Here is a 25,694-nt window from a genome sequence, read left to right as displayed (position 1 = left end):
CCTGTAGGTTAACTTTGTCCATGCAAACTCGTTTAGACCGGACTTAGCCTTCACACCGGTAAATATTTTATTTTATTTTATTCTCTTCCCTTCACTCCTTCTGGTTCTCACATTTATTCTTCTTCTCTCCTGTAGGTTAAGCGTAGACCAGCAAAACACCTCGCTGGAGAAGAATTATTATAATGTGCTCTAGATAATAAATATTGCAATTTAATAACAACCTTCGAGGCCACTCACTCAAAATCCCTTGTTCCCCCAAAACCATAAAAGAGCTCGTGGTCACCCCTGCTAATTTCTTAGTGTATATACTTTAAAGAATTGCAGTCCCTGAAACTATGCAATATTGGGTTTTTTTCCATAAAATTCCTCACGAATTGCCTGCTCGTCTTTGAAACTACCTTTTGTGAAAAAGAACTGAGACGAGATATGATATTTCAAGTACACCTGGGTCGGTGTTGGGATAGGATCCCAAAACGCGCTTGATGAAGTCCTGCACTCTTTCTGTTTCCCTTGTAGCCTCCTTAAACTTGTCTGTGTGTTTTGCCAAGAGATGTTATCCCCGAGAGTCGATGTGACAATTTTGGAGGGGTCTAGTCTTTGTTCCTTTATGTATTGAATGATAATTTTTAGAGTTGTTTCTTCAGCATCACTAATAGAGGATTACCACTCTTGCATTTAACAATTAACACATCTTCCACTATGACTAATCCCAAATTATTTTTCACTATTTCAGGTATATATATGGTAATCAGCTCATTTCCTTATATGGGGTCCCTAAGCCTATAGCTAGCTAGTATGCTCTTTGCGGTTTAATCGGAACACTATACATTTCTCTCATCGGCTACTACTGTAAACGATCTGGATTACTTTTACATTCAGCTTCTAGTATATCCCTCTTCTACAGGAACTCTACATATGGGCCCTCATCCTGCAAGATAATAATGGGACATACCCCGTTAATTTTAAGTCAAGCATTCCCAAGCTTCCATGGATCGTGTGAGTGAACGAACAGCTCGTCCCAACCGTTTTTGGCAGCCGAACGAAATCAATTTCTTTCTTTTTCCAAGAATGGTACAATGTCTCATAATATGGTGTAAATCTCAGAATGTGGCTTACTCTTGGAATTACCACATTTTAATCTCTCAACAAGGGTGAGTCTATGTTTTAAAATTCAATCAATGGATTTACTAGTAATGCTACTTAGTTTTCTCTTACATTATCGTTTTTGATAGAGATGGTATTTCTCTGGATAGTTGCTTCTTCCACTAGATTGAAGGAACATAGATTTTGCGGAATTGTTGTCATATTTGTAAGCATCTGGATTTAGATGCATTCACCCTTAAACAGATCTTTCTCCAAATATTTCCAACACTCATCCCACCATAGACTCTTGTGAGCCAATATTTCAAACAATAAGAATTATAGTTATATCATCTGGAAAAATAGGTTCGTCACTTTTTCCCAGCCAATATTTGCACTTCTATTCTCTACATCTAACATTTTTTGTAGGCGAGCGACTGCTAAAAGATAAAACATTGGACTCACAGGATCCCCTTGTCTCTCATAACACTGTTACCTTACTGTCGGATTTTTTTACTACCAATGATCGATTCTGATACATTCACCAAGTTTTTACAGCCACACAGAAGACTTATTAATGAAGGAATTCTCTGGTCTAGTCCACTTCTGTATAACAGAGTTGAAGACCTCATTTCATACATTTTACACTTGTGCTAAGAAAGTACCACTCATAAAAATAGTGGACCCTCTTGTACTAGAACACTATAAGGTTGTTCTTTAGCCTTCTGATTGGCTAGTATCAACTCGGCCTTTCTTCAAAGATGCTTTTAAAATCGAATATATTATATGGGGATCCAAAGAGTCATTTACATGATAAAATTTAAAACAAACCTATCCCAGATGGGTGCTATATATAATTAAAATCATTTCAGAGCTTCTCAAATGATGGAAGGACATTTTCAACGTTAGTAAATAAAGTAATTACTGGATCTAGATAAAGAAAAAAATTATGACGTTAGTCACGTCGTTATCTACGTACTTTAATGTACGAATGTCGTTCTCTCTCCTTTGTTTTTTATATTTCATATCTAGCTAAATTGATATGCACTCTGCCTAATATTTAATTACATTGATTTGCTTTTATTGTCAGAACATTTTAATTCTCCAATAATCTATTTGTAACACCCTCAATATAAATACGGGGGTATATGTATTTGAACGCCCTTTCATTATGTTTAATATTTGTTTCATTTCTTCAAAGATAAACGCACCGGTCGAGTCGTTCAATATTGACTTTGCCTCAGTGTCTATATTTTGTGTATTTAGATATATAAATACAAAGTAAATAGAGTGAATTTTCATTTTTTTGGGGAATATTTGACGCATAAATGAGGAAGCTTTAATTATTGTTTTTATCTTAAGATCAGTCATTTTTTGTATATTAAAAATGGAAGTCATTAACTTATTTTCATAAAGCACACCTATAAAAGCTCAAAAGCTAAATTGCAATCAGTTTAATTATTTCAAATAGTCTGCCAAACCATTTATTGGTAATATTTATTTTCGACGAAAACGCACGGTAATGACAGACTGTATTTCCTAGACAAATTTCGATTCTCGCCTCTAGAACTAAACCACGCCCATCCCTTACAACTTTTACAGCCTGATTACCATGCAGTATGAAAAGGAAAGTTATGCTGTCACACCCTGTATGAAGTTTAATTTATTATGAATGACAATTTATGCAAAATTGAAAAGGAATTAACCTACAAGAATGTCCAAACGACATTGATATATACTTTATGTATTCTTCAAGAAATTTTAGAAATGTTACGCTGATTGTAATTTTAGTATAGTAGAAAATCACGTACGGAAGGTTCACCTTCCTCTTTTTACCCCAAGACACGTTCCTCCCGAAGCAAAATAATCTTGAAGCAAGTTTACCAAGAGTTGAGTTCACTCTAAGACAAAATCATCCCCAACAATACAAATATTTGGAATATATCTTAATTAAATGAATCAACTATGATATTTTATTTTATTCTACTTTGGTATACAAAGATTAAATCATTCAAAAATATGGTCAATAAGTTCATAACTTAAATAAGAATTGATCTTTCACGAAACACTTAATTGAACCCTTAATCAAAAAGTTAAAAAAAAAAAAAAAAAAAAAAAAAAAATTGATAGATAATTCTACGATATTTTTGTTCCACATAATTGAATATAAATATTTATACTACTAATTTAACTATCACTCCTTGTGAGGATTGTATCAAATCATATTGTATAAAAATATGGTTTTTTTTCGACGAGATGAACTTGTCATATGATGAACTTTCATTGAGATGAACTTGCCCTGAGATGTGTTGGGTTTAAGTAGTTTACTTAACAGTTTAACTTGTCATCATCATTGTTAGATCGTTCTAAGCATATCATGACGCAGTCGGTAGGATATTGAAGATCGCGTTAACAGAAAGATTCAAGAATGCTTACGAAGGGTGAATTAGAAGAAACAAATCGGATTTTGATAGAGAAGGTCAAATTGTTGGAAGGAAGTCTAATATCGGTCGATGAAAATAAGAAAAATGATCCGAAAATAGGAATGATGATGATCTTGATGGAAAAGCAAAAGCAAGCTCGTAAAGAGTCCATCAGAAGAGATAAACACCACCTTGAAATGTTGGAAAGAATGTTTAAGGCAAATAATTGCAAAAATTATATTAAAATATAAGAACGGCCATTGGAGGAAGAAAGTGAAACAAAAATAAGTCAAATGAAAATATTTATAAAATTTCCAACCCAGATTGAGTAGGGTAATATTCCAGTTCATTATTTACCTTATCTATGGAGAAATTGAAATAATTGTTAAATTCACCACCTGTATTAGCACCTTTCTATCCCAAATAAGTACCGTATGATCCAAAATGAGAAACACTTTTTGAGACAGATGGATTAAAAATTAATGGTTTAGGATATGTGTTACTTTAAAGGCATAAAAAGGGATGAAAGTTAATAGCATGTGACTATCGATTTTTGTCTAGTGCAGATACAAGATATACCATGATCAAATTGGAGTGCTTATGAACTTTGTGGGCAATTAAGAAGTGCCATATATTTCTATCTGGATTACCTACATTTACAGGTATAATTGATCATAAGCCCCCTGTCCCTATTTTAAACAGTTAGACTATGGATATGGTTAAAAATGCGATATTGGTACGGTATAAATTTAAGTTACCCATGTATCAATTTAGGGAAGAATGGAGGAAAGGAACATGAGATCCCAGAAGCATTATCAAGGGCCCCTGTGTCATCTCCAGAAGTTAATGAAAATATTGAAGAAGATGTTGGTTATAATAGAGACGAAGTAATACAGATTGCAATGATTAGAATGAGTCAATCAGAAGAAGAAGAAGAGAAAATATTTTATCTTTCAGTAGAAGATATTTGTGAGGAGTCTTTAAGAGATAAAGAGTATATCGACCTTGTAAATGCATTTGAAAATAATGTAACTAGAGATAGAGTGAAACCTTACATGAAAATTTTAAACTGAAGGAGGCCTTGTTTTATATAAGAAACGTTTGATATTACCAAAAGGTAAGCTGAAGAGATTTTGGAAAAGTTTCATTATTCACATGACACCTAGAAGAATTTAAGAGAGTTTCTAACTCTAAGGATGCAATTGTAGTGTTGAGGAAGATATTTTCTGAGACTGGAATTCCTACAAAGTTGAGAACGAAATCAAGGTCCCCAGTTTAATTTTAAAGAACCTGTGTTAGATGTGGGAACCAATGTAATAGTACACAATTATAGAACTCGGAGATGGTCGGATGTAGGTAAAGTCTTAGAAAAGAGAGTCAATAGAAGCTACTACGTCCGATTAGAGTCCGGTGAAATATTGTGGAGGCAACAGAGGTTTTTGAGAGTGCAATATGGGATTAGTAAACCTAAGAGGATAATAGACATTTCGAAATTTGCATTGAGGTGAAAAGAGGTTGTTGAACTTTCCAGGGTTGAAAAGAGCGCTGTTAACTTTCCTTTAACTGGAGAAAATACCTTGAGGTAAATTGTCGACATCACAAATTACTCTGTAGAAGAGATCGTCAATTTAATGAAGTAGGAAATATGAATAGATCAATGTAAATTTAAATGTCAAAACTACAAATTTATTATAAGTGTATTTTTATTGTACGTTTAGAGTGTTTTTATTGACGTCTCAGATTGCATCATACACCAAAAACGGCGCCATGTTGATTTAATTGCATGTCACAAAGATAAAAAACATAAGAGTGATGAGGTGAAGAAGAAGTTGAGACCGTTGTAGTTGACAAAACATTCAAATTTTAGTAGTAATGAATATGGATGTTAACTATATAGAGGGTGCTTATAATATTTTTATACTCCTCACTATATTTTAGAAGGTTCTAGAACATACTACCGAATAGTATTTTGCCGAACAACACTTTGTAGAAAAAAATAATAAATATATTTTAAAATGATTCATCCTGCAATACCTGGATTGTAATCTACTAGACAATGACAAAAACATATCGGTTTCGAAAAGTGTCGATCCCTACTTGACGAGGTACAAATGAGCTCCAACTCATTTGCTCTAAACAATGGATCCATTCACATTTTCTATTGACTCTCCATCATGGATTGATTTACTCCTTCATTTTTTTCAAAATATTTTCTCCTTCTAATCTATTTATTGGGCGGATGTCATGATTTTTGTTAAAGCAGTTCTAATTGTAGCTTGAGCCAACAGCTAACGTATTTTCTTAATGAAATTAATCAATTATAAATCAATCAACACTTAATCATTACAATTCGTGGAAAATAGTTAGATATTTTATCTTTTAAAATTAGAATAATATGATTGATTATCATAATTACATAGTATTGTGACATAAATCATCAGTAAATGTACAGGGTAAGGCAGAAAAATGTTGACTCGAGAGATGGATTTAGAAATGCATAAAAATTTTATATTTTCAATAATAGGCAAACAAAAATAATGCTAACAAAACATATAGAAACTTTTTTCATTCAATATGGCACCTTCTTTATCAATCACAGCCTTTACACGTCCCCTGAAGGCCATGCAGGAGTTGATGACAAACTCCTCTAAAAAGTTGACCCATGCAGCCACTATGAAGGACTTCAGTGAGTCCACATTTGGATTTGAGGTTCTGTCGGTTTCCATCTCCTAAGTCCCCCATATAAAAAGTCCAGTGGGTTCGGATCTAGTGAGGAAGGGGGCCATATCTCTTGGCACCAGAATTGAGACATGTTGTATGACCAGGACTTTTGGCACTTGGTGGACGTGTGAGGGATTAGGGTGGTGGCGCCGGTCTGAGTCCACACATTGTTACCCTCAGGAAAGTTAGACTTGAGACATGTCAAGGTGGAGTACCTAAGCACCTTTTAATAGGCCTCCTGTTCGATTTTCTGCCCAGACTTGAAAAAGAAGGGAGGCATCTTCATTCCATCAAAGGCCTCAACTCCAATGATTATTATTTGGGTCAAATATTTCGTGTGGTAAACCCCTTTGCCCTCTTATTTTGTTTGCACAAGCCAGCAGTCGTTCTGGCGGGTATAGAATTGATCAACCGTGAAAATCTTCTTCTCCGATAAATTTTTTCACAATTGACCATTTAGTCTTGATCCATATGTGGATTTTCTTACACTTTGCGAGTCTCCTGGCTTTCATATTTTCTATCAGAATGTGGCATGGGGTCCTTGTGAAACAAACTACTCCTGATGGTACAAGGAGCCACAGAGAAGTTGTTGGTGATGCAATTCATCAACTTAGTAGGATCTTCCTTTATGTTCTTCTCCAAACTTAACAAGAACTTCCTATCATTCTTTAAATTATGCCCTCCACTTACATGTAAAATAAATAAATATATTGACCCTCACAATTTGGAGGAGAGCAGCTTAGCCGTCATGTAGCTCTATTAAATCAGCTGCAAGCAGCTGTGAGAGGAAGGAAATAAACACAAATCACACTCTGTATCTTGTAATGATATAGGTAGGAATTACTTCAATGTCGATTCTCAATTCTAACCTGAATACACTTTTAATTCCCAAACGAATCCTAAGCCTTACTCTACGAGAACACTCGTGGTTACACTCAGTTTCTGTATCACAGTGAGGGGGATATCCAAAATAGATTACATTTTATTAAGGGGCCATCTTTTTCTTTAAAAAAAAAATTAATCATTTATATTGGAGAGGAAAAAATGAGTCATCAGTCGGCAAAAATGGGATGAGCATTAGTCTAAGGAAAATAATATTCTAGAATTATATCTAAAGATATTTATTATTATCTTATAATGCATTTTAAAAAATCACAACAAAATTAGGCGGGAATTTTTATTTCATAGAGAAAGAGAGATGTTATCCGTTTATTAATAAACTTCCTTTTTAAAATGTGGTTAGTCAACTGGGTAAAAAAGAAACCGCAAAAATAATAAAAAGATAAACAATAAAACGATCATAATATTTAAGTCATTAAATTTTGTAATATTTAAAAAAAAACAAAAACATTAAATCCATTTTCCAGTTATAAGTATAAATTAAAATGCTAAAAATACTTGTATTTATGAATATATTATAAATGTAGAAACAATAAATCCTTATATTAAAATAATCTAAAAACATGTGTTTGGGATTTCAACAAGGCATAATCCCCATGAAATACTCATTACTTGAAGAAAATTTGGGAACCAAATTAATACCCATAAGTATTGATATGATTGTGTCTATTATATCAATAATAGGTTCAATATTAAACTTTTGTTACTACCACTGTACGCCTCAGTCTTCCTACTGAAAAAAGATGAATCCCAGAAATAAAAAGGAAAAACAAAAAAACAACTTTTTAGCAAAACTATTATCTAAATCTACTAAACCTCTTATTTATAGATAAATATACAAATAAATGCTAAATATATGGTATTATGAAGATAAATAAAGTATTGTATATTGCCTGATTGAATGTTTCTGAATTATACTGAAAAATATTGGTCCTTGGAATGTAGAGGGCCTTGTAAATAAATAGGGAATTTATTTTTTGGAAATTATAATATTTATAGCATCTTAATTTATTCACAAAAATCTAATGAAAATTTGTTAAGTTCTTGGCAGTGATCTTGTGTTTTAATTCATTTGAACACAACTTCCTCCAGCTAGAATAGCATTTATAATCTTTAGACTGAATCGTGCTTCAGCCTTGGTTACATGATCAGCTGGAATCATACTACAGTTATTGGTGATACTATCCTTTAGACACTACTGTGGGAGGTTATTTTGACCCGTTCTTCAAGGATGCCCTTCAGATATTAATAGAGAAGGTTCATATATGTATTATTTCTAGGCGAGGTTTCAACCTTCACGCAAAGCGGCACCATCTCGGATAGAAATGCCTTAGAAGCATAGCACGGGGCAGAATCTTGAACAAGTACCACATTGTTCAAGCCAAACTTCTACTCAATCCAGGGTAGTGAGACATTCTCAGAAGAGTTCACAGGGGGAGGTATGTCTTGGACAATGAATAATTATCATTGATTTAAATAACCCTGCAGACGTCCAAGGTCTTCAGTTATTCAGCTGTGTTGAACTTAAGTCCAGCCTCGGAAATGTAGTGGCATGATGGAATACAAAAACTATGACTCTGGTCGGCTTCTTGAATTTTGCCGATTAATTTCTGCGTCCTCCACAATTTTTTCATTAACGATGGTCATAATGGCTGTACTAAAACAATTACCGGAGGAGGAATATTACACAAGGAAAATTGATCAGAGTGTGAATATTGTCACAAAAAGTTTACCAAGAGTTGAGTTCACTCTAAGACAAAATCATCCCCAACAATACAAATATTTGGAATATATCTTAATTAAATGAATCAACTATGTAACTATCACTCCTTGTGAGGACTGTATCAAATCATATTGTTTAAAAATATGGTTTTTTCGACGAGATGAACTTGTCATATGATGAACTTTCATTGAGATGAACTTGCCCCTGAGATGTGTTGGGTTTAAGTAGTTTACTTAACAGTTTAACTTGTCATCATCATTGTTAGGTCGTTCTAAGCATATCATGACGCAGTCGGTAGGATATTGAAGATCGCGTTAACAGAAAGATTCAAGAATGCTTACGAAGGGTGAATTAGAAGAAACAAATCGGATTTTTTGATAGAGAAGGTCAAATTGTTGGAAGGAAGTCTAATATCGGTCGAGGAAAATAAGAAAAATGATCCGAAAATAGGAATGATGATGATCTTGATGGAAAAGCAAAAGCAAGCCCGTAAAGAGTCCATCAGAAGAGATAAACACCACCTTGAAATGTTGGAAAGAATGTTTAAGGCAAATAATTGCAAAAATTATATTAAAATATAAGAACGGCCATTGGAGGGAGGAATATTACACAAGGAAAATTGATCAGAGTGTGAATATTGTCACAAAAAAGCCTAATCTTAAGTTAACTTTGAATCTACAAAGTTACTTATAATTAAACTTATGTAACTCTTGAATTTGCCTGAAATCAACAAAGTTTTGTCTTAAAAAAAGTATTTTGGAAATCTATTTGCTTCATTTAATTTTATAATTAAAAGGCTTAGCTTACAATATTGACCTTCTAATTTTATTATTTTTTTGCCCCTTTGAATAGCGTTTGATTAAAAATAAAGAAGGATGGAGAAATTTCATACGTTTCTTAACCTTCTACAAAAATAATCACATTCTTATTTTTATTCATGAATTCATATAGGAGGCAAGTTTCATTATTATATTTTGGATTATTAAAAAAATGCACAGATTATAAAAACTAAGCTGAATATACCTGCATTTCAATCCTTATTTTTTTTCCAAACACCTCTAAATATAAAATTTAATGTGTTTCCCCTCGGGTAATTTTCCTAGTATCGATAATGACATTTGAAGCCCCCTTGTGTTTCAAGTAGTTCAAAAGCAGGGATCCCCTCTTATGGTCTTGGCTTTCTATGCAAACAAAAATCTCATATTAATGAGTAAATGAAGCCAATTACTGCAAAGCCATTTTTATTGCAAAATTCAATGTGGGAGCCGAGATAAAGGAATTTGAAAAATTCCCCATTTATTTGCAAAACCCCTATATATTGAAAGGAATTAGAAGTATTTTTATAAATCTCGGGGTCCATAATATCCCAGCTCACTAACCGAGGATTAAATAATTAGCAAAAAAGAACGATAATACAACGTTTTTTTCCGTTTATAATCCAAAACAGTTATTTTTCTATACGTTCTTTGCAAATTTTATAAAATATCTATACGAGTATACGTTTACAAATCCTCACTCAATCCAATTAGTTGTTTATCAAGTAATTGAAAGATCTTTTTTAGGGAGGAGAAGAAGGGAATCGATCTCGATATGCCTTTTAATCTCTTTATAGAGAACAACACGCGTATTTCTATGTAGTAATTAAAATAAATATGAATTTAATGTAGCATGTGTCAAAAAAATAAAATTAATTAATTAGGACTTGACAATTAATTCCGTATTCTTCAACTAAAAACATAAAAAAATACAGAGAGGCTTCTTTTGGAAAGAAGGAAGAAGTTTAACTGATAAGAACTTCATGTACCATTCATGTGGTTTCCGTCTCTGTGTAAAATCTTGCAATCTGAGTAGGCACTATTCAACGCAAAATATGTTTTAATCTAACATACAAATACATATATAATATTATGAATATACTTTTATTTAACAAAAAAATAAAATATTAATAGTTATACTCTTATTTTTTGAATGCTAAACAAAACAGAGACACACAGAAAAGGAATTACAGATTTTAATCTTATAAAGAGACATATAACCATTTCAAATTAGGATCCTTACTTCAATAATGACTATAATGAATGAATCATCATGGTATGAGAATCACATCTTGAACAAAATATGCATTAAAAGCATCTTTCAAATGCGTTATAGACAAATAAGCACTCATAAATAGGTTTGCCACATTCAAAACGATAGTGTTTAAGTGGCTAATGAGGATTTTTAAGGAAGAAGATACAAAATGTCAGTACATAATCATTCATCATAATTAATGTAAGGAGTTCTTTAAATCAAAAATGATTAAGTCTCCTGTGGATTTTGATCAATTAATTAGTTATAAAAATATGCATCCATTATCCCATAGGTTTGGACGATTCTAATCAACAAACCATCAACCCAAGCTTGGACCTGTTCATACTTATTCTGTTCATTCCTTTATTTTATAAAATTTCCGTTGAGGCCTTCAATTGTTCGTTTTGGTCCAGTCAACGAAGTTGAACGGAGTTTGTTTTTCCCTCTCTTGTTTGTTTTTTGGTCACTAGGATAACAGCAAAAGTTATGGATCGATTTTGGTCTAACTATACCGTATTTATTATTATCTATTGAACCTGTAGTTCTAAGTGTTTATATGATTTATTGGTTTATGTGTTACTATATATATATGTACTTACACATGTTTCTTGTAAATTCTCTCGTTCTATTATTCCTCCACGTTACTCCTCTTTTTCTCGGGGGTCCTGGATTCCTGTTGATGAATATAGAGTGTGTCTTACACACCTCCTCAAGACACAACACCAACTTTGTTGTATAAAGATTATATATGATCACAATAGGAGACAATCAAATTATCTAAGGTCCGTGTCAAAGGTCAACGCCAAAGTAGCAGAAAACGTTACAAATACATAATTGACCATAACTTTGGAACATATTAAGGTACAGAGCTCAAATTGGTGTCTATATGTAGGTAGTTTTAATAAAGATGCTTCATTTAACAAAATGAACTTCAATTTTCAAGATGAAACAAAACAGGGCAAAAACGCTGTATGAGCAAATTGAGACACAGAGCTGAACTCATTATATGGCTATATTTACAAATATAACACATTCTTAAAGTATGAAGGGAGTACATTGTATGTTTCATTAAATTCAACATTGCACCTTTTTTACTGGAACAAACTGATATTTCATTTAGTTAAAGGACAAAAAGGGAGAGATTTGCGCTCTACGGTGTGCCCATTCTATATTTTAATGAAACAATGGCCAAACTATCAATTTTTGTAAGCCCGTAACATACACAGGACATACATAATTAAAGTTCAAGAGAATAAAGTCAATGGCTCAATTTCAAACATAGGCAGAAATTACATACAAATTTAATATATGGACTATTTTAATATTTATATGTTACACATCACGCGTGTGGTATTCTGATTTGTTTTATTATTGTCTATTATTTTAATTGGTGTAGTATCTTTTTATAGGATGTATTTGTCATTGATTCCAAAGTACTTTTTTTTTTCAAAAATGTTATTTTCTATACTTTTCTACTTTATTACTATGATGTGTTCGTAACTAGCATTGCCTAGAGTTATTAGACGTTTACAAACCGACAAATTTTTTTTTATAATGTAGAAAATAACTCAACTAATAATACCCAGTGATACTCTACAATTTTCATGGTCACACCCAACTGTAGTTACTCAATACTTATATCTTCTCTACTCAAGAATGAACAAAAAAATATAAGATTTTGAAGGCGAAAAAATTATATAACGTGATGAGCTAGTCTCTAGAGAGCTACCTAGCTGGGCTTTAACTAAACTTATTCACTGTTAAAAATCAGTTATCAACTCATACTTTAAAGTATAGCCGGAGTTGTGTAACATATAGTATGATGACTCAAAAATTAGAAATTTTTAAATGTTATTTTCACTTCTCCATATTTTTATGGCAAACTTTTAAAGGCAAAGTTGTTAATTCAGCAAATTTCCTACACTTTTTATTCAATATGCCCTTCTCCATTCTGAGTGATGATTCAATACGAGGACAAACAGTAGCACAGCTGGCCTTGATGAAGTCCGACGACAAGCTGTTCCACTCCTCTGTGATCACGGCCTTAAGGGCATCGAGATTTGTATGAGAAGTCTTGTTTGTCTTGCCCTTCAAGATGTACCAAACCGCAAAGTAGGCTGAGGACGAAGGCCAGAAATCTGCCTGCAAGAAGCCAGCAATGTTCTCCCTGCAAAAAGCTGCACCTTCTTGGACGTGTGAGCCGGGCGCTGTCTTGGGTAAACACATAGTTGTCCATGGAGAACGTGCTATTCTACCATGGCAAGACATAGTACCTGAGGACCTTGTAGTAGACGTACATATTGACTTTCTCGTTGGTCTTGAAGAAGTAGGAAGGCATCTTGCTGTCTTGGGACGCCACAACACTGAGGATAAGAGCTGAGCTGGAAGTTTGGTCCTGAAGGTCTCCTTGATCTGTGTTCTTAATTCAGCTAAGAAGTGGTCATTTCTCCTGTTCAGAACAGGCACTTGTCAACATTTGCACGGAGGAGATCGTACACCCTCTGCCGTTTTGCTTGTTACTCGGACACTTTGGATCAAACAAAAATAAAATAAACATCAAATTGTATCTTTTTGTCAGTTCTTTCGAATGGTACAAAGTAAAAAATTTGTCAGGCTTCTAGAACTGAGGCTAGGAGGGTTCGAAGAGGATTCTAATTTTTGAGGCTTCGCCAGTCTCTGTTGATCTAAAGCCTGCAAGATTTCGTTTATCTTTACATAACTTACTTTTACTACTCTATACTCAAAGATGTATGAAGTATCTCCAAAAGGCGGAAGTGGCTTTTTCTACAGGTTGGTCCATATAAGTTGGTAAAATCTACTGGTTTTGGTTTGGAACTTTTAATTTACATTCCTTGGATAGATTTAGTAGCCCAAGAAAGAAATTATACCTTCCAACAAGACAGTGTCACAAAATGTCCTCACATTATGAGCCTGGATTTTTGGATGAAAACATCTCGGATATGAACCCATGCAATTTCTATGTCTGGAAGCGGGCAAGCATGAGGCCTGTACCAAAATTCATTCGTCTGTAGAGCCCTTGAAGAAGTCCACTACCTGTGTAATAGAAAAGCTTAATCTGCATAAGGTCGCCCGGTGCTGCCAAAAGCTTCTGGCATCGTGTGGTTGAGGTTATCGAAAGAGGGGGATTTCATTATAGGTAATTGAATGTCACTAAATGTAGCTTTCAAATAATAAATAAAATAGTTATATCTACATCTAGTTCGTTCATTAACGGTGAACCATCTAGCGGTTGCATTTTAAACTACCACTTTTTTGACGTCTGACAGCTGTAGTAAACTTCTCATTGTGTTTAATATTTTGTAAAGGTCTTCGGTTTACGAAATGGTTAAGTTTACACCCGAAAAAAATGGGGAAATACCGAACACTTACTTCCAAAATGGAGAGTCTTCAAACAAAACTGCAAGAAAATTACGTCGGTCGAAATAAAGGGCCTTCCTGGCAGTTTGTGGATAAATTTGTGAAGCGTGTGCGCGAAACTAGTTCATTAATGGACAAAACAACGCGTTCCCGTGTTCGTCCAGTGCACTCAATCGAAAACATTGCTGCTGTTGCCAAAAGCGAAAAAACGAGCAAGGAGCTGCCGTTACGGTCAATGGTGAGCGCTATACGGGCCAGGTTGGAAGATTTTTTGTTTCCCAAATGGAAAAGGAAGACATCGACGACATTTGGTTCCAACAAGATGGCGTTAAGTGCCACACAACCAACGTTACAGTGGATCTTTTGCTCACTGTCTTCAACAATCGCATCATAAGCCGAAACGGCAACGTCAACTGGCCACCTCATAGCTGCGATTTGACTCCGTTGGACTATTTTTTGTGGGGAACCATCAAGGATAAATGTTACGCCAACCATTTAGAGACGATTGACGATTTGAAACACGAAATTGGAGTTGCCATTGCAGTTATTGAAGATCACACAATCGAAAATGTATTGAAAAATGGGTTCGACAGAATGGGCTACTGTAAGGCCACTCACGGCGGCCATATGAATGAAGTGGTGTTCCATCATTAACCGAAATGTTGAGGCTTTCAAATAAATAAAAAATATTGATCCGTCTTTTTTTTATTGTCATATCACAAGAAAAAAGTTTTGTGGGGCACTCTTTATAAGCATTTAAAGGTTTTCCCAATTTATTGGTACTACCCTGTAGTTGGCAATCTGAAGAGGAAAATAAAAACTCCAAAGCAGCTCTCATTAGTATTTAATTCTTGATAACATTTAAGTATAAACTAATAGCTAATTGAGGATTGACATCAGATTAATTCCAGCCTAAATGTCCATTCTATATACGGAGTGGGATGGCTACACCAAATATTATGTGGAGTGTAAAACCGACACACAATCAGTAGCGCCGGAATCATATGGGACAGGTGGCCACTGGACCCACTTTTTTTATTTTTATTATTGGTGTGTCTATGACATCACCAATAAATAATTTGTTCTCTACTAAACCCGTAAGAAAAAGTCTTGCATTCTAAAATTATAATAAAGTAAGTGTGTTTGTGGAGGAGATCTGTTATAACAGGCAAGTCCTTGATGATACAGGAAGTCAAACAAATGGTGAGTTATATTTACATATTTAGTAGGTATCCATCTACATATGTATAGTTTGATATACTCAATTTTATCAGGAATTAATCCGGTTCAAGTTACCCATATTTAATTTTTGTATTTTGCTTTAGGGGTTATTTTGCAGATTCACAGAGCCGTACCGTTAGTTTATTTATTTGTAATTTAAATAGTGGGCAGTGAATTTCATATTAATAAATAAGGGGTAGACCTTTAAAAAACAGAAGCAATGGATCAAAATTCCAAATCATGTCTAGAATAAGAAGATACTTGAGAATTAAATTGAATTATCAGATAAGAGTTTTATTAAATACAAGAGTGGTCTGAAAAATTTCCGACCAAACAAATATACAGGACACTTTTTCGGATTTTTTTTTTCCCCAACATATTTTCCCTGTAAATCTACAAAACCTCTCCCAGACATGCTCCCAACTTTGTGTCCCGTCCAAACCATACTCGGACTTTTTCTCTGCAAAATAATTGTTCACGATAAATTTTTGTTTTGTTTTTGGCCTAATTACTCCGAGTTGGATTGACTTATACTCGTCAAATTTTTTCAAAACAAGCCTTTATATGTCTGCTATTGTTTAGATCTATTTAAAAGTTACACCTCCAAAAACAATAGTTGTCTAAATTCTGATGTTTACTCGTATTTGAGTACCCAAAGAGTGTTCCTAAGAAGACCAGGAAACTTCCTTTTTTCAGCAAATTTACTACTTAGGCGATAGATGTAGTCTTACAGTCATCAATCAAGGGTATGATCAAGATGACAAATGTTACTCCTTGCTCTTAACTCATGATAACTACTCACATATATACTTCATTACAATGATAAGAAGATGGGCACCTCGAATGAAGAAGGAATTGTTCATTTGGATTTGAGGGTATCAATAACTTTTAATTGACTTGACTTGAATGACAATTTGTTCAGAAATCTGGAAGCATATTAACATGGTATATCGTCTCTCAGACTCATAAGATTTGGATATAGCTTTGGTTTATCTCACGTTCACTATGAAAAGCCTTAAGGCAGCCAATAACAATCATCAAGATTTTAAATTTTTGTTCAACGATATCCAATATCCCCTATGAAAAACTGTATTAGGATGTGGACTTCTCTCTTTATTGATAATATGTCACATTTGAAATGGGAAGGTATACCAGTGAATCGTAACATGCTCTCGGCCACTTCTTTATCCCCAGGCAATCCCTCCCAAAAGATACTTAAAAATGGCTCTGGATTCAACAACAATCTTAAAATAATACGGGGACAATAATAAGGTATTGATACTTCTACTTTTTTTAGATATATTTACAATATGGAAAAAACATAATCATCAATTATATTTATGTATGGCAATAATAATAATTTTTACAAATATTGATATTTAAAAAAATATTTATACATATATAATATACACATATAAGGAGCTCTACTTACAATTCTGCAGTCAATATTTAAAAAAATATATTTTGATTGAGTTTCTGACTGATTGTTAAAAAAATTGCGACTGTTGAATATACAATAATATCTAACGCTAAATTATATTTTTGGGGCGGATAAATCATATTTGTAATTATTTAGAATTTACCCTTATCCTTGTCACTCAATCTTACGTTCAAAAATCGTTCTATAATTGTCTAATTTAGTATTTGAATAACTACAAGAAAAATCATAATCACTTTCCTTGATGTACTTTATCCTCCTAAATTATAAAATTGTATGTATAGTGAAGAAGTCAAAAATAAAAACGAAATATCTTTCTCTAATCTTTTCGATTATTATAATACTAAAAAAAAGTTATCAAATAAACTTAAGTCAAGTCATTTGAAATTAATCACAGCCCATGAATTCTAAAAATAAATAATTGCAATTCAAACTTTATTCAAATTTGTTTTAGGCTAAATTGATATGGATTTAAATATGCAAAAAATAAATTTTAATCGTTCGAAGGGGATTCCTTTCTATTTGAAGAACCTAATTGATATGGTAGTTTTTTTTTCTCAGGACCATCTCAATATCATCATATGTGTATTAAAAATTCCCATTCTATGAAGAAAAAAAATTAAATCTTAATTGATGAGAAGTATGAGTCAAATGCTTGGCTTCACAAATGCTTGGAAATTGACAATAAATTGTCAATATTATTGATATTTCCTTTCATGGTAAAGAGATCTGAGGGCTCCGATATAGATAATATTATTATTTCTATGAATTGTATGAAGAGAAAATCTTGATGGATGGTGTCTGATGTCGTTGCCTTAATTAAGTAGATATAAAGTAATCATTCGCCAATGAAAAAAAAAATATCTGTACTTTAGTGAGAAGAAATATTGCTCAATTTACTTAAACTCATCGAAAATACTTGTCATGCAAAGACTTCAAGTTACTTTTAACTACGTCCAAAAACAATGTAAATGTAGAAAGTCAACTGCAGCGCAGTTAAGGCATTTTCGACCTCTCGTTAAGTTTTTCATCTATCATCATGGTAAAGGGGTAATTCATAAAACGACTATATTAATAGATTCTTGAAAGATCCGGATCTAAAACGGTGTGAACTTATCTTTATTTTCGTGAGTCAATCCTTGGTCACTGAAGATACGAATTCCGAGGGTTTGTCTTTTTTGAGATTAACATGCACCATCTAAATGAAGATGAAAAACAAGACTTTGTAAAATGTAGTACAATTCACTTATTTTATGTTTTTTTTTTTAAAGAAAAGTGAATTTAATAGTCAATATATCCTTTCAAACTTGAGTCAAAAATGATATCAATACTCGGATACTCAATGAGTATAATTTTAATTCGCTCTTTGATGTGAGTAACATATCTTAATTTTCAAACAAATGGTAAAACAAAGAAAGAGAAGTGACATACTGCAAAAATTCAGTTATATTCAAAGCCTAATTGAAAATTCGTGTTTGACCATTAAGACGAAGAAAAACCTTGAAAATTTGTTTCAGAGTTATAATTGTAAGTGCTTGTTTGAGTCAGAGTAAATTTGAGGATCGATATCAGATTCATTCTAGCCAATGGTTTTTTTTATTTCCTTCTCCCCTTGCCCCCTCGTCACAGTTGCTTGTAGCTTTTCTTATGAAACGGCACCACAGTTAAACTCTCAAAATTGTCAGGGTTGCCATGTTGATTTTATCTTTCTTTTTTAACATACCCAAAATACACACAATTTTCATCACTACCCATACAATTAATGATCATTGGAACAAAGGACAAAAAAAGGCAAAAAGTGGGACATTTCTTGTAAGCTGATATATATACGAGGGTGGTCTGAAAAGTTTCCATTCTCAACGTGAAGAGGGCAGCACTCATAAATACAAGTTTGTCACAATATTTTACATCTGTTATAATTACTCAACAAAGTTTTAGTCATTTTGGACACGGAGTTGTTATGTAACAGTCGCTAGGGTGTATGTTTTGGTGAAAATAGACAAAATTAACTATCACTCTCTTGGTACAGGTTAGACAAAATAGATCCAAGTTTTGGCGCCAATTAATTACTGTAGAGGAAACTGGGATACACCATTGTACGCCGAAACAGAAATTTCAGTCCAAACAATTGACTGCTATGTTATTCTTCAAATGAACAAAGGTCAATAACCTTCGTGATTTTTTTTTTTTTTAAATGCCGAGTACTATTGGACAGGTTACAAAGATAGGCTTATATTTAGGGGGGAATTTAAATAAAAAAAAAAAAAAATCCATAGCTATTCACCAAAATATTTCAATATTAGTTTCTTTGTCAAAAAATTTCAAAAATCTATAGGCAATCTCAAAAAATTTCAGAAATCTAGAGTTTATCACAAAATATTACAAAAAAAGTGTAATTTGAAATGTTGAATTTTTTTTTTTTTAAACTATAGCAATTTACAAAAATTACATTAAATTTAAATCAAAAAGTTCAAAATATAAAGTTATTCTCAAAAAAATAAATTTTGTGGATTTTTTTTTTTTTTTTTAATCCATAGTAATATACAAAAAGATTACATTTTTTTGGAAAAAAATTTAAAAAATCGACAATTCTTAAAAAAATTTAATTTCTTGGAAAAAAATTTCAAATATTAAATGTTTAGGAAATAAATTTCAAACATTAAATGTGTAGGAAAAAAATTCTTATCCCTATTTTTGTGTAAATTTTTTTCATCCTCAGCAAAAAAATTCTAATAAAAAGAAAATATCCTTATTTTTTTTTGGAGGGGGAGTACAGCCAACCTACGGTGGACGCCCTTGGATAGTTTTGTAATGTTACATGGAGACTATATTGAAAAATATAAGTTAAAAAAAAAAAAAAAATTATTGTATCTATCGTAGTTAGTAACCTTTTCAAACCAGCTTCGTAAGTATATTATAAAGAAACATTATTTATAAACATGCATATAATTTTCCCTGATATCTTTTTAACCATAAATTATGGAGGTTTCCTGTAATACGAGTAGTTTGCCGTGAGCACATCCGTTATCTTATCATGAAATAATGCCCACATGAATATTTCTTGCCAGGTACAATATTCTTAATAATTGATTTAATTTACTTTACAAAATTTGTCAAATGAATGTTGAGTGTTCCGACTCACTTTCATCCCTGGGTGCATCCTTTGTAAGAGATATCAGAGATAATAGAAGAGAGTAGAATGGAGGCTGGTAACTTCTTTAGTGTTTTATTTCTCTAAACCAGGGGAACAGAAGAATCAGCTGAAAATAATTCTGACATTTTTTACAAATGGTGACTTTTCATTTTTTTTATTTGTCCTTTTTTTGACACTCTAAATAATATGTATTCTGTCAACATCAAAACAATATTGAAAAAAAATCAAGAAAAAAAGACCATCCACATTTATTTTTATGCGTTTTACGCATAAAAATAAGCACAATATTTGAGTCAATAATAGGCTTATTATTCAAATGACTGGGATGAATGAAGATACACAAGAATTTTGTCTATATTTTAGAACCTTTATTGTATTAAAGGTATTGGCCACGATATAACCCACTTTCAAGCATAAAGTTTATCAATTTGTCGTTCCTTCATTTTGAAGATCTATTTTGGATACTTTGAGTACAATTTGCAGCAAAAACAAAGGGTAAATGCGAATAATTTGTTGATAGAAATTGAGGATAATTCGTCGAATGATACAAATGTAATCTACACTCATTTTTGTAAAAAAATCCTTCTTACTTGCTTCTGTGTTGACGGATCACATATGTATTCGCACACATACACACATGAAAGTTGAAAATTCTACCTTTTTTGGAGTTGTGAGTGAGTGGAGAACAAAACTAAGTCCTGATACATTGTTTTAAATTCATGATACCTTTATTTAACAATCAACACCTTTTTTGTTTTTTTTAAATTTATTTTTCCTAAACTAATCATCTATTGAAAAAAACAAACGAATGGAAGTGAATAAAAGCTAAATATTATTTTTCGATAGAATTGCCTGTGGTGTCAAGTACGGCCTTGGAAACGGGAGAAGGTCTTGATGATATTCTCCTTTTGCAAATTCCGAAATTCATCCTGGATGATATACATCGGCTTGGATTTTGTGTTGCGGGAGGATCTGTTTGCATGTCACTCAACTACGCCCCACACAAAGAAGTTTATGGTATTGAGTCAAAAAGCATGCTGACCTCATCTTGTGATCAGTACAGGGGTTTGCTGTTGATTTATAACAATCTCCAGATACTTTCCATTTCTTCCTGACTCTTGAAACAAGGGGCCTGTCTTTGCTTAAGAAGTTTGCAATCTCAACACTATTTCGTGCAGTGTATATTGCAATAAGGTCACAATGTGCGTCTCAGTCGTTCTTGGGGAGAAGGAAATATACATTTTTGTATATAGATTTGAAGATAATTGTTAGGTTTGTTCAAGTAATCATAATATTATCAGGATTATATGGTGTGGAAACGAGTCTTGCTGCCCCCTCCCACACTTTTCCAGTTCCCTCCTAACTCTCCAAACCATGGACCTGTCCAGGTTTAAAAAGTTTGCAATCTCAACATCGTCTTGTCCGGTGGGGATTGCAACAAGGACACTCTGCCTTTTCCAAGATTCGGTCATCGATACAATTTTTTTGAACTGACCCTAAACAATTCTGCTTTGCCGTCAAAAAAAAAACCCCAAAAAAACAGATCTACCTGTGCATGCGCAGCTGTCACAGGCGTTCAAAGTTTGTTGTGAAATAACAGCCGCTCCCTGTACCTACAACCGAATGTTTGATAGACATGTTTGAGTGAATTAAAGGCTTATTATGGTATGAATTATAGTACCCAAGAGTTTTATCTATAGTTGAAAACCTTTATTTCATTTAATATACTTATATTGGACCGATATGGCTCCTTTCAACCCCAAAATCTGTAAATTTTTCATTATTTTATTGTAAAGATCCATATTTTTTTTATTTTTTTTTTGTTACCCACTAGAGCAGTCAATTTTATTCAACAATTTTCTAATACGAATTACATTGGTATAATAATTTAGCAAATAAAATATATCATTTAAGAAAAAAAAAGTAGGCGCTCATTCTAGTCACCATTGGTAATCATGTACTATAATACAAATGTACCTTTCCATCATCAACAACAGTTTATAGCTTCATGACAATAATATAATAATTAACAGATAATCCCATTCAAAGTCGTAAAATACAATCTTAATATAGCTAAAATGCCATCAAAGTTATTGCCTCTTGCAGTAAGCAATTTGTATATTATATACTGTGCTTTGTAATTATTGCGTCGATTTTTCCGTCGTTTTCTGTTGATACAAAATGATTTTTCGAAAGTTTGAGTACAAATCCCTCTTCAATGATTATCTCTACGCTGCTGTAGATTTCTGTTAATCCTCTGTATTTGCAGAGTATGTGGTTGGTTGTTTCTCTTGTTAAACTGCAGAAAAAACAATCTGCTTGCCCGTAATTTGTAGTATTTCCCGGTCGTTTCAAGAGTACCCGGAAATACTCTGTACTTAACCATTTCTCAGGAGCAGTTAGATATTTATTGCTCCTTGCTGTGGGATTTTGCGACGGCTTAAATAAGCAATGAAAGGCGTAAGTGTATGTTGTGTTAGACACCTTCCAAGGTACCAAGTGGAGAAAATACTGATATATACTGAAAATCTTGATTCACAAGGGAAATATTGGTCGCTTTACTGGTAAAAAATGTCCAATAGAAGGAAAAAAAACATCTGATTTACAAGAGAGTTTGACTCTTTTAAATCTGCGGCTACTTTCAATGTAAAATCACCAGTATATGTAATTGTAGCTAATACAATTTCAGAGGCATTTCCCCTCTCAAGAAGTCTTTAAGTTTTTTGATTACTTCCCAAGACCCATCACAAAATCCTTTTTCAAGATCCATATTGGCTATAAAATCAATCCATTTCACCTACTTTGAGTGCAATTTGAATCATTCACACACACAGGGGGCTAATCAGAATAATTTATTGATATGTAATATAAACTCAACTTTAAGAAGAAACATTCTAGCATACTTTTGTGTTGACGGGCCACATATGTTCATATTCAGACTGCCCCCGGGAATATGTCTTTGTGATATATTCATATAGTTAAAATCCTTGTTTTTAGGCTTGGATGTAACATAATTTTGCCATATTGTATAATAATAATCTTTTTGCGAAATGTTATAAACATTATAAATGTATTATTGTTATTTTTTTGCATTGTCAGATACAGGAAAATATATGCATATTATACATAAATACATTTATTGCAAACTTCATAGTCAGCTTTTATTGTTCGTTGGTTCTATGCATAATTTATGAGAATTTATTACTTCGTCCTGCAGACATGTCTCGAAATTCAAGAATATTTATTAAGCGTTAATTAACAATTTTTTGAATGTCCTAGATATGTGTTGATGTTTTTTTCTTCATAGAATGTTACAAACAAATGTAGTAAATTGCATGCTTTATAAAGCAGATAGTTACGAGTACATATGTGTCCAGTCAACACAGAAGCAAGCTAGAAGGATTGTTCTCAAAATATAGTGTTAGTAAATTTTGTATTTATCTTAGACGAACTATTGTCCATTTTCATCAATAAATTAACTCATTAACTCTTTGTGTACGTCGCAAATTGTACTTAAAGTAGGCAAAACAGATTATTACAGTAAAATAATGATAAATTGAAAGATTTTGTTGTTTTTTTATTAAAAAAAAATGTTTTAAACAGAGCAAAAATTATAGGGTATCACATATTGGCTATGTCACCACAAAAACATGCTGGAATGCAATTATCTCAAAATAGGGTGAGGATTACATTTGTATCCTTCGACAAATTATCGTGGATTTCTATCAACCGGTGATTCTTATTAGCCCTTTGTATGTATCGCAAATTGTACTTAAATTAGCCAAAGTTGATCTCCAGACAAAAAGAATGAGAAATTGATACATCTTATGGTTGAAAGGTATTTAACTTATCGTACACATTTGAATAATAAATCTATAATTAACCCAAATATGTCCATCAAATATTGGGCTTTATGTATATGGGAATTAAAAAAAGTATATGAGGATTTACTCCTATTTATAATTTTTGCTCAAGATTGTTTCTATGTTAACATGGCACATATACTGAACTATAATTGGGATCAAGCCCCGCTCCAAAAAAAAAAAAAAAAGTTAAATGGGTTCTTTAATTTTGTTGATAAAAACGAAACTTCAAACTTTAAATATCAATACATTAAAAATACCAGGGAAGTTATGCAGGAATCAATGGCATCAATAGGAATTCTTGCTAGAAAAATTAAAATTCTAATTGACCAAATATGTTTAAACAAGGTTTTAACTGTATTGGGGAACAGAATCATCCTGAAATTTGTAATGAAATAGTCCCTCATAGAATCAAAAATTGCCCAATATTCCCAATCCCGATTTCCAAAATTTTGTTTTTCTATCCCCTTTAATTATATTTCTAGCCTTTTTTAATTTTTTTTAAAGGAAAGGTTGAGAGATATGATGGATATTACATTGTGCATTATTTTGATAATAATGTAAAATGATAATATATATCAGGGTGAATTTTTCACTTGATAAATAGTTCAATAAGATGCCGTTAGAGGGTAATTAGATTTACTACATGATTACATAAGTATTCTTTTATTGAAGGCTGTGAATGTAAGTATTTTTCCTCAAAACTGTAAGTGTTGATAATGCACAAAATATTTGATTTCTAACCTTGTAAATGTTATTGAACGAATTGTTGTTTTTTTTACACTAAAGTTTTATTGATAAAGTATACAGATATGTTCTTGAGCAAATTAAAACATTTAATGATCTAAGCATCATTAACAGCTATATTTTTTAAGAGCAGGAAATAAATGGATCAATATAAAATCTACTCATAAATGATTTCAAGGTCTCTTTAGAGAGTATAAAGGTTGGATACATTATCTAGCTAGATATAAAGATTAGTGATGGGACAATTACTCGGAATTGGAATCGGAAAAAATGTTTAATTTGCATTTCTAATTCTTATTTATAATGATTTATTAGTGGTATTTCAATTCTATTTATTAATTTTCTAAGATATATATAAAAAAAAAAAAAAAACTTAGTTAAGGAATTTTGGTTCTTTACTAGAAAATTTAACATTTGAACTTTTTTTTAATTAAAATATTTGAATAAGAATGTATTTTTTTTCAAAAAAATTTTTATAAAAAATTTAATGTATGAATTTTTTTAGTAAAACTAGAGATTATTGAAATTTTTTTCTCAAAAATTTACTAAAAATAAAAATTTAATTTTTTGTTTCTAAATTTATTTTTAATGAACAACGGTAGATTTTTCAAAAAATTTAATTTTTTGTGAATTGTTGTGGATTTTTGAAAAAAATTACAATATATATTTAAAGTTTTTTTCTTAAAAAAATTTAATTTTTCAAATTTTTCAAAAAAAAAAAAAATATATATATATATATATCATCATAGGACGCCTATGAATGTATATACGCCCTGGTAGGAATTTGGTATTTTAATGTTATTTAAAATATTACAGAATCGGCATCAGGAATTTTTATTAGAAATGCATTTGGATCTTCTTTTTTTTTTAATCGTCCCATCACAAATAGAAGGGTTTGATACATTATCTAGCTAGATATATAGATAGGCATAATTTACGCAGTTTGAACTCAAAAGTTTGATAAGATATAATTTAG

At 32.1% G+C, this 25,694-nt stretch overlaps 1 long non-coding RNA gene across 1 annotated transcript; it reads left to right on the top strand.

The window, feature by feature from the left end:
* Positions 1–236: 236 nt before the first annotated feature.
* On the top strand, positions 237–1,866 carry LOC139906070 (uncharacterized). Its single transcript, XR_011781288.1, has 4 exons — positions 237–849; positions 905–1,151; positions 1,233–1,392; positions 1,510–1,866. It is a non-coding gene; the product is annotated as an uncharacterized lncRNA (long non-coding RNA).
* Positions 1,867–25,694: the final 23,828 nt, after the last annotated feature.

This window comes from Lepeophtheirus salmonis, chromosome 7 (genome assembly GCF_016086655.4).
Source record: "Lepeophtheirus salmonis chromosome 7, UVic_Lsal_1.4, whole genome shotgun sequence".
Classification (NCBI taxonomy): Eukaryota; Metazoa; Arthropoda; class Copepoda; order Siphonostomatoida; family Caligidae; genus Lepeophtheirus; species Lepeophtheirus salmonis.
This window is presented reverse-complemented; position numbering and strand designations above follow the sequence as displayed.